Raw genomic sequence first — 14,258 nt, 5'->3', positions numbered from 1 at the left:
AAGGAAGAAAGTATTGTTTTTAATGTTAAAGACGATCTTGGTCTTCAAAAGTGGATCGCATTCCATGTGAATGTGGAATGTCTTATGTTGAACAGACTATCAGAATATTCGAGGAGAGCTGCAAGGAACACCTGCGATTCACCCGACTAAAACAAAGAAGTAAATCAACTGTCGCAGAGCACGGCATCGAATATAATTATGAAATGAAATACGATGAGACCAGTATCGTGCTGCAAACGGCAAGTTTCTGGTACAGCATAATCAAGGAGACTATCGAAATAAAGGTGTCAGGAAAACTAATGAACAGGGATGAAGGATTCCATTTAAATAACTCTTGGGGTCCGGTATTCAGTTTATTTAAATCTCACCGACCATGACGTCCACCAAAATTTGAAAACACTGAGGGAATTTGCTTTTCACACAGTGTCTGTTTGTGCTCTGTAAAACAAAAGAGCATCAAAGGGCGCAGTGGGCGTCGCGAAATGAGCTCGGCTGCGAATAACTGTGTGAGGTCAACAACCGTTGACAGACTGGTTGGAGTCCAGTGAGCGAGTACACATAATAGCACAACCCAGAGCACCTGAGGAATATGGCTGGCTCTGTCTTCGAAATATTGAGCGGCAAATGGAAGCAACAACTCAGCTGAACACCCGAAAGCTAACTGTGAATCAGTCATACTGAGAGAACTTGAGAGATCACATTATTTTGACATCTCATTTCCTCTTGGTACGGCGAGGAAGTCTTATTTCGACAGCCTGCAGCTTTTAGATGGCTGCAAAAGGGAAGTTTCCACTTAGGGGAACAGAGCATTCATAAAATTGTTCTCTCCCGAAAGTGTTCTCCACGCAGGTTGTGAACAGTTGAGGAGAGTCTGCCTTCCCAAACCAGCAGGAGTGTCGAGGAGTCCGGGTGGCGTGTCATAAAATTGCATTGCGCGATAAGTGCAAAGAATGTTGTTTATGTAAGATAAGAATCTGAAAGGCAGGAGAAAACACGAGGCTACAAATTGTGAGAGCAGCCGTTAAGGCCAGGCGCGGCTTGCTGAAACGTTTGTTCAAACTCTTCTCTGATTGTCTCATAGTACTGATTTCCGGATAGTCAGCATGTGTGTGTTTGTGTACGTCTTTTGGCTGGCGAAGACTGAAAATCTGTCATCTCCCACACTACAGGAGAAACAGACCTTATTGGTTAATCATGACAAAATCAACTGGTCAGAACTCGCAAGGTCAGCGACATTTCGAGGCGCACAGAAGCAACTAATTTCTTAAAACGAGAACACTGTGGCTTCCGGGACGCTGTCGATAATACTTGCTTCGGGCAGCACGCTGAGTCTTAGGGCTGCTGAACGAGATACATACAGCTTACAGCAGAGTACAGAGGCTGAACTGAACTTGGGATCTTCAACCATTGCAGCAGCCACCTCCTACCCTCACACCGCTTAAGAGTGGTAGGCATGCATCGTCGAGGCGAGGCATAGGCGAAATCAGTTAATTTGCATTAGGGTTTCATTTCGCAGATCTAATTTTCACAGTCCGATAGATGCACCCATCATGCACTTCCGAAAGAATGTTGGTGTCCGGTCATGCTTTTCTGTGACCAGTCTTTGAATTACTAAACTTTCTACAGTCATTGACTGTATTCGGGACTTAATTTCATGTCATTCGTTTATGTATCCACCCGTCTGTACCAAGACTGTAGTTCGTATTTGTAACCCCTAGTCCACCTGTTAAATATTTGTATTCTTGATTAGGTTGGCAGATCATTTTATTTATGCCTTTTGCCAAAAGCCCAGGATGTTATAGTGAAGAGTAGTTTCCTTTTGTAGTTTAATAGATCCCGTCATTAATATGTACATGTGAGGTACCCATACTTTCATACTAATGATTTAAATAATGAAAATTGCTCCAGTTACTTGTTTTTTGCCGCTTAGCACAACGCGTTTCGAGAGTTTATTCTCATATTCAAGCACATTTGTACATTTCTTTACATGAATATCTTTGGTGTATCTGCATGTGTGATTTTCTGTCCCTCTTGCGTCTTTCCGAAATTAGACCGCAATCGAAAAATCAGACAAAATGAATATTTGAAGGTTTTTAAATGCTGATGTTAGAAATGGTATTTTTGTTTCTTTAATTACAGGTATGGTATCTCCTTCATTATACAGAATATCACACCCACGCAAATCATCAGGCCGGCCGAAGTGGCCGTGCGGTTAAAGGCGCTGCAGTCTGGAACCGCAAGACCGCTACGGTCGCAGGTTCGAATCCTGCCTCGGGCATGGATGTTTGTGATGTCCTTAGGTTAGTTAGGTTTAACTAGTTCTAAGTTCTAGGGGACTAATGACCTCAGCAGTTGAGTCCCATAGTGCTCAGAGCCATTTGAACCATTTTGAGCCAAATCATCACCTACACTGTTTATTTAGAAAACATGCTACGAAGATATAATGATACTATGGCTTCACAAACAGTTTGTACGCAGACAGAGTTGTTACAGTGTTTTAGAGTAAATAATAAAATGTATTTTTACCACTGTTGGCTATTAAATTATCGTGGCAAAATACATTTTATTATTTACAACTTCACATAATCCAAAACACTGTAACAGCTCTGACTATGTACAAACTATTTGTGAAGTCAATAGTGTCATAACATATACAGGGTGTTTCAAAAATGACCGGTATATTTGAAACGGCAATAAAAACTAAACGAGCAGTGATAGAAGTACACCGTTTGTTGCAATATGCTTGGGACAACAGTACATTTTCAGGCGGACAAACTTTCGAAATTACAGTAGTTACAATTTTCAACAACAGATGGCGCTGCAAGTGATGTGAAAGATATAGAAGACAACGCAGTCTGTGGGTACGCCATTCTGTACGTCGTCTTTCTGCTGTAAGCGTGTGCTGTTCACAACGTGCAAGTGTGCTGTAGACAACATGGTTTATTCCTTAGAACAGGATTTTTCTGGTGTTGGAATTCCACCGCCTAGAACACAGTGTTGTTGCAACAAGACGAAGTTTTCAACGGAGGTTTAATGTAACCAAAGGACCGAAAAGCGATACAATAAAGGATCTGTTTGAAAAATTTCAACGGACTGGGAACGTGACGGATGAACGTGCTGGAAAGGTAGGGCGACCGCGTACGGCAACCACAGAGGGCAACGCGCAGCTAGTGCAGCAGGTGATCCAACAGCGGCCTCGGGTTTCCGTTCGCCGTGTTGCAGCTGCGGTCCAAATGACGCCAACGTCCACGTATCGTCTCATGCGCCAGAGTTTACACCTCTATCCATACAAAATTCAAACGCGGCAACCCCTCAGCGCCGCTACCATTGCTGCACGAGAGACATTCGCTAACGATATAGTGCACAGGATTGATGACGGCGATATGCATGTGGGCAGCATTTGGTTTACTGACGAAGCTTATTTTTACCTGGACGGCTTCGTCAATAAACAGAACTGGCGCATATGGGGAACCGAAAAGCCCCATGTTGCAGTCCCATCGTCCCTACATCCTCAAAAAGTACTGGTCTGGGCCGCCATTTCTTCCAAAGGAATCATTGGCCCATTTTTCAGATCCGAAACGATTACTGCATCACGCTATCTGGACATTCTTCGTGAATTTGTGGCGGTTCAAACTGCCTTAGACGACACTGCGAACACCTCGTGGTTTATGCAAGATGGTGCCCGGCCACATCGCACGGCCGACGTCTTTAATTTCCTGAATGAATATTTCGATGATCGTGTGATTGCTTTGGGCTAATCGAAGCATACAGGAGGCGGCGTGGATTGGCCTCCCTATTCGCCAGACATGAACCCCTGTGACTTCTTTCTGTGGGGACACTTGAAAGACCAGGTGTACCGCCGGAATCCAGAAACAATTGAACAGCTGAAGCAGTACATCTCATCTGCATGTGAAGCCAATCCGCCAGATACGTTGTCAAAGGTTTCGTGTAATTTCATTCAGAGACTACGCCATATTATTGCTACGCATGGTGGATATGTGGAAAATATCGTACTATAGAGTGTCCCAGACCGCAGCGCCATCTGTTGTTGAAAATTGTAACTACTGTAATTTCGAAAGTTTGTCTGCCTGAAAATGTACTGTTGTCCCAAGCATATTGCAACAAACGGTGTATTTCTATCGCTGCTCGTTTAGTTTTTATTGCCGTTTCAAATATACCGGTCATTTTTGAAACACCCTGTATGTAGCATGTATTGTAAAGTAATAATGTCAGTGATGTTTGCGCCCGCCCGTCTAGCCAAGCGGTCTAACGCGCTGCTTCCCGAGCGGGAAGGCGTGCCGGTCCTCGGCACGAATCCGCCCGGCGGGTTAGTGTCGAGGTCCGGTGTGCCGACCAGCCTGTGGATGGCTTTTAGGCGGTTTTCCATCTGCCTCGGCGAATGCGGGCTGATTCCCTTATTCCGCCTCAATTACATCATGTCGGCGATTGCTGGGCAAACACTGTCTCCACGTACGCGTACACCATAATTCCATAATTACTCCACCGCGCAAACATTGGGGTTACACTCGTCTGGTATGAGACATTCCCGGGAGGGGGGGCGAACCGCACAACCGCACAATAACCCTGGGTTCGGTGTGGGGCGGCGATGACATGGGTGGACTGCTGTGGCCTGTTGTGGGGTTGCGAACCACTGAGGGCTAAGGCGGGACGAAGCCTCTCTGTCGTTTCTAGGTCCCCAGTTCAATACACAATACACACAAGTGATGGTATGGGTATGTGTGATATTCTGTATAATGGAGGAGGCACAATAGCTGTAAGTAAACAAACAAAAATAACATTTCTGACATTAGCATTTAAAATGGCTGAAAAATTCATCTTTCCGATTTTCCATTTGTAGTCTAAATTCGATACGACGCAAAAGAGGTAGAATATCACACACGCAAACATTACCAAAAATATTCTTGTAAACAATTGTTCAAGTGCACTAAAAATGGGAATAAATTCTCGAAACGCGTTGTGACAAGCAACAAAAAATAAATACTCCTAACTCGTGCAGGTTTCATTATTTAAATCGTGAATGATACAGTTGCAGGCTTTCCGAAACATCCAACATGATAACGCAATTAACTTTCGTGCTTAACTGGACCACTCCTAGTAATTCCCATTTAATAAGAGGTGCGTTCCACTGCCTTGTTTCTTTTAAATTTGGTTGATCTTATAGAATGACTGGGGATAGGAACTGTAGCATCTTAGAGGTATGGTGAATAGCTCAACCGACGCATCTCTATTACTACCAACGTGATCGTATCAATGGTACTCACATAACCAGCTATCCAACTCTAATACTGTTGTGCTCTTATGGCATTGGTACCAAGATATAAAAAGGAGCTTCCATTCCATTGACTTTTTTCAGTCCACCGACTTCTGCACTACAGCTTGTGGAACAGGGAGTTACACATCAGGATGGAAAATCATGTAGTGTATTAACGACTGGCAGATTAACTGCTATTCTGGCCAGCTCCGGTGAGGTTTGTAGTCGGTTTCCCACGTTTGTATAGGCCCATACTGAGCTGGCTATAAATCTCAGCTCCAGAAAAAGACGATACTCAAAGCTCTAGAATACGGTAACATAAAGGACAGATATTAAACGATTCACAGGCTGATGGTGCACACGACTTTCCCGCTCTAGCGTAACTGAGGAGTGTGCCTGCAGGGAGCGCATCCAGCCACAAAAGTTAAAAATGCAAAATCATCAAATAGGAAAGCCGACCCGGTCACCATGTGACAATAACTAGGAAGACGAAGAAGCAGAAGAGGAGGTGGAGGACGAAGAAGATTGAGTAGGGTATTACACCTCAGCGGTTAAAAGTGAGGCCAAACCAGGAAATTGATTGTAATATTTCAGCCAATTGGCACGAAGCACAACAATGCTGCATGCTGATGACATTTGTCTCAACCAGAAATGCAACTGTGCTTACCTACAATACGTACAAGTCAGACAATGCCAAATATGGTGAATGTCCGAGCAATGCGTCCTTCAAATCCATCACATATCCCATTGTCAAAACACTGTTTTGGGCACGTAAATTTTTCTCTTACGTTTTACCAATGCCCTTCCCACTCATTTTCATCGCGCTGATACAAAAGCCTTCGTGCGTACTATTCGTTAGCTTTGTAACTGGAAAAACACTGACCAGTATACTCTTTTAGATGAAATCCACCGCACTTTTTAAAGTATCAATTTCATCTTAGTCGACCGTATTCGGCACTCCTAGAGCCACTCACAGTTACACCAGGAAGGACACTTTTAAGTCTCACACCAGTGAATGAATGTCGTGTGACTAGGGCCTCCCGCCGTCAGGTAGTCCGTTCGCCGGGTGCAAGGCTTTCGATTTGACACCACTTCGGCGACTTCCGCGTCAATGGGGATGAAATGATGATGATTAGGACAACACAACATCCAGTCCCTGATCTGAGAAAATCTCCGACCCAGCCGGGAATCGAACCCGGGCCCTTAGGATTGACAGTCTGTGGCGCTGACCACTCAGCTACCGGGGGCGTTGCTAACAGGCGAGGTCGCTATTCCCCCACTCGCGGTCTCCGATGGAGTGGGTGGTGGTGGGGGGGGGGGGGGGGAAGAGGGTGGAGTGGCAGTGCCATGTATTCACGGCACCAGAGGACGCTGAACTGACACTGGCGGAACTTCACTACTTGCGACTCTGATTGGCTGGTGCGCTTCTTCTAAGTAGCCACAATTTAGAGCTCCACCCCAGATTCATTGCTTCTGTAGACTTATCGACATTATTGCGGAAGGCTGCGCGACGCTACCAAACATTACTAATATTCAGAGACTCTCAAACTGTACAAGTATTCAAGACTATTAGCTACAATCAAAAACTTTACTCTCATTGCATATACCTCAGGACCACAGAACAACCTATAGACTTTTATGTACCTCACAAGGGGAGACCACGACGTTCGGATCACTGATTTACTTCATACTTTGTAGCCTAGTAATAGTCCGTTAGGACAGCATAATGTGCAGGTAATAAGGCGTACTACTGAGGCGATTTCGAGAAAATGACAAGAGAAGTTTTACGCGCCAATGATGCACCGCTGCGTTGCGATCCGGAATTAAGAGCTGCCGGCCGCTGTGACCGAGCGGTTCTAGGCGCTTCAGTCCGGAACCGCGCTGCTTCTACGGTCGCAGGTTCGAATGTTGCCTCGGGCATGGATGTGTGTGATGTCCTTAGGTTAGTTAGGTTTAAGTAGTTCTACGTCTAGGGGACTGATGACCTCAGGTGTTAAGTCCCATAGTGCTTAGAGCCATTTGAACCATTTGAAGTTTAGATTTGACGGCGGGCGAGGCAAAGGGCCTAGCAGTAGGTGACGGCAATCTCACAGCGTACATTCTCAACGCAGTGTCTCCTCAGACAACAGGGTCTCAGTGGTGGTCGGTCATATTAATTATAGGTTGCCGCATATTACAAAATACATTATTGAAATTAGCTACATAAGATGAATGGTAAGGAATTACACAAGCAATGAAGTTTATAAAGTGCTGACGGAAGATAAGTGTATAAGCAAATTACCGAAGAAGTTTCCCACAATCGTTTAGTGAAGAGTTTGCCACAACATTCATACTGAAACCTTACCGTCGTACGTAAGAGCTACGTGGTATTGAGCTTTATACAACACCGTAAGAACGAATGTTCGTCTGTTCAGGATCGGCTTGTCAAATACTGAACAACGCTTGGATTGACAGCAGACTGATACTCTACTTCGCCGTTTACTTGCAGCGCCGTAAACGAGGTACGGTAATGGACACGACATGAACTTGCCATCATGAACCGTACGACTGATAACAATATCACTGTGAAGTCATTTTGGAAGGACTGCTAGCTCCAACTAGATGGCTTATCGAAATAAGAAATGACATTCAGCCTATTGGTTAATGGGTCGTTCTTTTATATTCACATAAGGACTATGTCTAAATTTTCAGAAAGTTTGTTCATTTATGGGTGCATGACGCACTGTAAGTGACTTTAGATCATGTTTTATTTTTGGAGAGACGTAAAGACACATTTCTGCTCTGAGGTAACAGGCATGCCTGAAACCACCATATCTGTTTGATTGGTATAGTACCATTTGAGTTAACTTAAAAAAAAAAAAAAAAAACAAGACCCGCTCATCTTTTTTTTTAATTTAGATTTTTTTCAACACCAGTAATATTATCCCGTACGTATTAAGTTTGGAAGAAAACATGATAAAAAGAGACGTGTATTTTCATGATTTTCTGTGGCATTCCCAATGCTGGCTGATTACTGTATTTTATTATTATAACAAATATTATGCGACTTTTATTTCTATACTCAAGTTAAAAACTTTTTCAGGTGGCTTCAGACTTGTTCATATTTGGTTGACAACGAACGAGAAATTGGTTCTCGTGAAGAAACTGTTAAAATACATTCAATCGTATATCGCCAATTTTCGGCATGGATTTTTAAGAAAATGTTGTGTTACGCATGGTTTGCATCCATATTGCCGGAAGAAAGAGAAATTTTTCAAAATGTCACCGAGCATTGTTTTTCCTTAGAAAGTCTAAGGAAAGTGCATGCAACAAAATTACATTCATTCGATGTACTAGAAGCCGTTTTAATTTATGTTTTCCGTACCTGTATGAAAAGTATAATCTTACAATTTGTAATGACGAAAGCCCACCCAACGATTAATCGTACATTCGCCTCAGATTGTGGCATATCGTAACTCATTATGTTACTCTATTATTTATCCATGTTTGACTTGGGCTTTCCAAGCCTGTCCCTCGTCCTGAAACCTGTGTCTGCAGATCGAAGCGTCCAGGTGCAAAGTAACTCTCGGTACCTTACCCGACTGTAGGTAAAAGCGATTTCGGAAATAACGACAGCATACATTTACAAATACAATGTTTGTTGTGATATCAAAAATAAGCAAACAAGAAAATAACATTTGAAATGTAATAAAAGATCATACAAATACGCGTGTCTTTTCATCATATCACCTCTCAAATGTAATATGTATGAAAGAATATGATTAGTGTTAAAAAAATACACATTAAAGAAGACTGTGAGTGGGACTCGCTGTAGCGATTCAACGATTTCGGAGCTTGAACGCTAGGTACATGACCGCCGCCATCTCGTACACAGGATCGAAACGCACCGGTAAACCAATGGCGCGTAAAATCTCTCTTTCGCTTTTCTCGAAATTGCCTAAGCAGTACGCCTTACTACTTGCATATTACGTTGAGCTAATGGACTAGTAGAAGAGTACAGTGCTTTAAGTAGATCCGTGATCTGAACGCCGTGGCCTCCTCTTGTCAATTACTAAGTGTAAATTGTCTAAATGAACTTACTAGCGGATGTCTGACTGTCTGACTGTCTTTATTAGCCACCTCTTCTACCGACACATCACTTTTTTTTAACGCCTCGCCGCTGGCTTTCGTTGCGAACTTCTCAACTGAGGTTGTAGTTTCGCGGCATTATGTGGTTCATCTTCAACACAAATACTGTCACATTTGAATTCAGCTCCCACGTACAAACTCATGAAGGCGCAGAAGTCAACCTCTTTTTAGAACCTTCACCTGCATTGTGTGTATTTCCGTTAGCGATAAACCGTCCCCAACTGAAGAGTTTTATGACGGCATTCGCATTAGTCTTGTCCATTTTAAAAGAACACATAAAACTACTTTAGAAACAAGTATCAACAAAGCTGTTCCACAGATAATGTTGACACTTGACTTAAATGTATCACCCATTAACAAAGAAAACTGACAAAATAAGCGTGACAAGACAAACGACGGTTTCTGAAGGCATGACAATGTCTGACATGGCTAATCACCGATCGTCAGTTCCTTGCCCGTTTTCCTTGTTACGGACGGCAAGCTGTGGTGTGCACTTATAGCGTGTGTTGCAGGTGTGGTTCTCCCATTCTCTGCGTTCCAAATTGTTTGTTTTGCTGCCATTTTGACATTGTATAATCCAAAGAAAAAGAAACGCCGATCTCGGTTATACAGTATTTCCAACATCAGTTCTATAGCCAGTTAAATCTGTTGAAAGATCTGTGTCTCAATGAGAGAAACAGCATCCAGAACCTGCCTATGGACGACTACACGTAACAGCAGCTCTTGGAAAAAGGCGGCCATTTTTGGAGAAATATGATACATAGTTCAAGGAAGTCATATGTGTTCATGAAAAGAACTATACCCCGACTTTCAACTACGAGAACGAGATGCAAAGATCTCAGATATTACTATGCCACTTAATCGAAAAATTCTTGCTGTGATAAAAGCTATTATATGACGGTTATCGAAGCAAAAACAGCATCACAAAAGCTACAAGAATGTGTTTAGTCGAAGTGATGTATAGTTACTGACAGTATTACAAATCTTGACATGCTTAAGCTGCGGCGTCTGCGGCGTACGGGAACTGATTCTTCAGTACAAGCTTTATTTGTTTTGACCGCAAATCTCAAACCAAGTTAGCAGTTTCGACTGTTAGACGATTATCTTCAGGTCTTACAAATCTTGATTACAATAAGTAGCACGTCTGGAGCAGTATTTCCACATTCTGTGTCACTGCTGTTTGCATTTATAAACACACAGCATGTGTTTACTCTGCTTGAGACATGCTACCTGTTGCAACCAATTATTCTACGATCTGAGGATGGTTGTCTAACAGAAGAAACCAATAGTCTGAACTTCAGTCTGTGATCAGGACAAATAAAAATAATATTCCTGACAAAAACTTTGAAAGACGAAAGTAGAACTGTGCTTAGGCCTTGAAAGCTTAACATACTGCCGTCGAATAACGTAGGCAGATCATTAATAATGCTATCCTTCTGCGTTTTTTCAATACGCACCAGTGCAAGGCAACAAGAAACAAAACAACAAACGCAAAAATTATACCCTTGATACTTACGTTGCGTTCCCTCAGTTGGCGTAACGAGAATAGTTCCATCTAGTAGCCGGAAATAAGAAATAATCATCTCCGTAGTAGCTAGAGTTTGTTATTACAAGGATCCATTGCTCAACACAGTCCACTCTGATTCTCCCGACGAGCGAGGTGGCGCAGTGGTTGGCACGCCGGACTCTTTTACCCATCCAGATTTATATTTTACGTGAATTCCCTAAATCACTTAAGACAAATACCGGTATTGTTCCTCCGAAAAAGCAGGATCGATTTCGTTCCCCATGTTCCCTTTTTCCGAGTCTGTACGCCGTCTCTAATTACATCCTCGTTGACGGGGCGTTAAACTATAATCTCCTTTCATTTTGAATCTATTGGTGACTGCATTTCACACATCTCCACCTTATTCCCATTGTGCTCTAATCCAGTCCTTTTCTTTCTTCTTCTAATATTGCTGTTACTACTACTGCAACTAGTGCCACTACTACTAAAATTTCTTATTCGCCGTCTTCTTTTCCCTCATCCTAGTTTTTCATGCTTCTTCACCATTTTATTCTATGGTTCCTCATTTTTTTCATCCTTCACAGAAGTGCGCCGCTACGAAAACGACACGCAAGACACTCACTGTAAAGGACATATTAGTCCATTATTGTTCTTTGGTCTCGAAATGAGTCCCTATACTGGGAACAGTTTCATCAAAAGCGATGTCTCACCAGCTGTTGACGTGCATATTCCTGCTGACTTGTTCCAGGACTCCACTGGAAACGTGACATAGGAACGTGACTCGAGCTGCAATTTTGATATATTTATTTAGTATGGTCGCATTCTTAGCTGCAATCGTTTCTTCCATTGCTCTAGAAGTCATCTTGTAAGTAGGCTTCTTTAGGTTTTTATAATGGTAACGCCATGTAGCGCTCTGTATGAAAATCACTGACTGTGCTGTGTGCAGTCTGTGGCTGATTTGCATTGTTGCAATATTTGCTATTGTAGTGTTGGGCAATTGGATGTGAACAGCGCGTAGCATTTCGCAGTTGGAGGTGAGCCCGCAGCAGTGGTGGATGTGGGAAGATAGATGGCAGAGTTTTGAGAGCGGATGATCTGGACGTGTGTCCATCAGAGACAGTAAATTTGTAAGACTGGATGTCATGAACTGATGTATATATATTATGACTTCTGAACGCTATTAAGGTAAATACATTGTTTGTTCTCTATCAAAATCTTTCATTTGCTAAGTTTGCCCATCAGTAGTTAGTGCCTTCAGTAGTTAGAATCTTTTATTTAGCTGGCAGTAGTGGCACTCGCTGTATTGCGGTAGTTCGAGTAGCGAAGATTTTTGTGAGGTAAGTGATTCATGAAAGGTATAGGTTATTGTTAGTCACGGCCATTCTTTTGTAGGGATTATTGAAAGTCATATTGCGTTGCGCTAAAAATATTGTGTATCACTTTAGTGATGATCAGAATCAGTAAAGAGAGAAATGACTGTGTACGTTCAGCTTTGCTCAGCTGTTTGAAAATCAAATAACGTAAGAGGTTTACCAGCACAGTAATTGATAAATGTTTCTAAGGGGATGTTTCAATCTTTCGCGAGGCAGGACTGTAGACCTATGGGTTTCGCCTTACTGCGGAGCGTGGCACACGTCAGTACTGAACTTCTCGTCCTCTGACACTTAAATGATTGGTCCGGTTGAAACTGCTCCCAGTTCAAGACCGGAAAACAGTCTCGCACCAAAACGCGACAACAGTTCCTTAGTAATGCCAGCAGCCTCGTATCATTTGTGTCGGGGCAGGAAAGTATAAACACGTAACTCTTGATAAGCTGCTTCTAGTGAAACGTATCGGGAGAACATACTCGGAAGTGGGGCGTAGTGGTATTAACGAGCTCTGAGTTTATGCTTACAAACAACCGATAGTGCTGCCAGACTGTCTATCGAAGTTTGATTTAACGACCAACAAAGTGGTTTGCGCACTAGTAAATGTACCCAAGGAATTTAACGTTGTAACATGTCAGTCTAATAACTCGTCTCCACAAGGCAGCGGAGTCTGCGTACAACAAAACGGCTCTAAACCGATGTTACTGCTTCGTTTTCACAAACCGGTCGTACATTATTGAGCCTTTCAGAAACGGTAGCTGTTGTGTGAAATTCATAACAGAAATCTCACAATCAATACTGTGGCGTTGGGTAGAGTAGTGTTATGAAAAAAAGTCCACTGGACTAACTGTTAAAGTAGAACTAGTACCAGGCGTTAATGGCCCTTCACCGCAGACAGCCGTAGTGACAGCGAAGTACCAGTGGGCTGCATATAATCAGCTCAGTAACTCGGATCGTCGTGGAGACGTGAGTGAAGAGCAGATGGGAGCTATTGCGTTTGGATGTGTCCATGACTCCATTGTGCACGATTTACTAGGCAAGGAAGAGGGAAAATTTCCGCGTTCTGATCCTTGATGGGCCAATCCGGCCCGATCGACCGCCGTGTCATCCTCCGCCAGTGGCATCATTATACGCGGTAGGGAGCTGCATGTGGTTACCACACGGCTCATCTGGTCGTTGTCGGGTTTCTTGAGCTTGGAAGCGCTGCTAATGGGTCGAGGAGCTCCTCAGTTGGCTACACGAGGCTGAGTGCTCCCTGTAGCGGTCCTGCCACAAAGGAAAAATTCCTGGCAGTACCGGGAATCGAATGCGGGTCCTCCGCATGACAGTCAGCCGTACTGCATGTCTTCAACTGCCGAACAACACGGTCTGGATAGTAGGTGAGTGGAGAAGGGCAGTGTTCTCCAACAAGGGCAAATTTTCATCTTTTAAAATGATGCAGAACGTCGAGAACAACGAGACGTTTAAACTGAGGTGAGTGGGAAGTGTAGTTCCAACCGAAGGTGGTTATGTGATGTTTTGGGACAGTTATTCAGGTTACTGTCAACTAGGATGTTTATCTCAATATTCTCGATGACCAAGTGTGGTCCTTCCTTCTCCATCTTGCAGGGAACACTGTTGTCTCCCAAGATGGCAAAAACCGTGTACATAGGGCTGCATGCGTGTGTTTCCGGTTTGACGAACATTCACGCATCCTATGACACGTCGACAGACTTGCTAAATACCCGATGTTAATTGCATGGAAAATGTGTGAGACTACTTGGAACACCGACTGAAACATGTCAACATCCCTGCAGTTCGTTAGTTCTGAAGGATGTAATCACAAAGAGTGGCTTCAAGTGGATATGCTATACTTGAAGAAATTTGTGAACTTTCCTCCTCATCGAAATGCGGCCCCTTATGAAGGCTAAAATCGATGTTGCACACGGTATTAGCCTGATGTCTTCTGGGGGTGCTAAATTTTCATCTGTGATGTGCTTATTCA

The sequence above is a fragment of the Schistocerca piceifrons genome, chromosome 5 (assembly GCF_021461385.2).
Source record: "Schistocerca piceifrons isolate TAMUIC-IGC-003096 chromosome 5, iqSchPice1.1, whole genome shotgun sequence".
Classification (NCBI taxonomy): domain Eukaryota; kingdom Metazoa; phylum Arthropoda; class Insecta; order Orthoptera; family Acrididae; genus Schistocerca; species Schistocerca piceifrons.
The sequence above is the reverse complement of the archived record's forward strand: the minus strand, read 5'-3'. Positions refer to the sequence as shown.